Source organism: Alosa sapidissima, chromosome 20, assembly GCF_018492685.1.
Source record: "Alosa sapidissima isolate fAloSap1 chromosome 20, fAloSap1.pri, whole genome shotgun sequence".
In the NCBI taxonomy this organism is placed as follows: domain Eukaryota; kingdom Metazoa; phylum Chordata; class Actinopteri; order Clupeiformes; family Clupeidae; genus Alosa; species Alosa sapidissima.
The window spans coordinates 9,621,510-9,622,636 of NC_055976.1; positions in this window are offsets into that span (position 1 = coordinate 9,621,510).

Sequence of the window (1,127 nt, forward strand, 5' to 3'; positions counted from 1 at the left end):
AAAGGTCAAGTGGAAGTGTGTCCAGTGGCGTCACTGTAACGAGACTCCGGACCACCTCCCCACTCCACTCCAGTCAGGTTAACCCCTTCCACTCCTGTTTTTAAAAGACCAGATCCAAAAGGTGAGACTCATTTCTCTGCCTGTTTTAAAGGTTGTATCATGATTTCAGGCCCAAAAAAGGCCCAAACATAAATTATCACATTCATCTAGTATTTCCTAATGATCCGCTAGCTGTCTGCCCCATAAGCAGGCCGTCAAAAAACGCGTCTCTGTAGGCAGCCTGGGCTCCGAGATCTGTACACAAAAACAAATGCTACCAACAAGGGTTGGCAACCCACTCAAAAGCAAAATAAAGTGTTTCAACCAACAACCGACGAGATGCACGTTTAGGAGTTTTAATTGCCTGGGAGGTAGGGGGAGGGAATAGCGAACTACTGTAGCTCTCTGTTTTGTTTGAACATCAACAGAAGCGACATATACCCACTATCGCTGATACAACCTTTAAGAGATTTGTGTACCTTTAAGAGATTTGTGTAAATGTGCCATCTGGAGCCTGTAACAGTTCTTCATAAAGGGTCTTATGAGGACCAATATCATTTTGTGTAGTGCCTCATAAAGGACATTGTTTACGGACTAGAGAGGCTCACTGCTGAATAAGCTTGAGTGGTTTACTAGCCATGGTCTTGCCACAAACTCAGGCCCTCCAAATACAATCAACAACAATCCACCCACCCCACCCTTACTACCACCAACGCCACTGCCGCTGCAGCCGCTGCTGCTAATGCCTCTCCTTTTCAGCCGTAGTCCTACAGGCAGCGCTGAGCGTGCCCGGCAGAGGTGGCAGGTGGCACGTATTGCATTTCAGACGCACAGCTGGCAGCACTGCCGCCAATGACGCCAGTGTCTGGTGAGTGCCCAGTGTGTGCCTGCTGCCGCTGAGATTCCCTTTCCTCAGCACACACACACGCACACACACACGCACGCACGCACACACACACGCACACACACACAAGAAACACAGAGAAACACAGACACACAAGCAGGCACAAAGTGCAGCCTCACGTTGTTCCTATTCAAAGGCCTCCAGCCCAGTGTGGAGCTTTCTCCTGCTTTCATTAGTGAAGAGC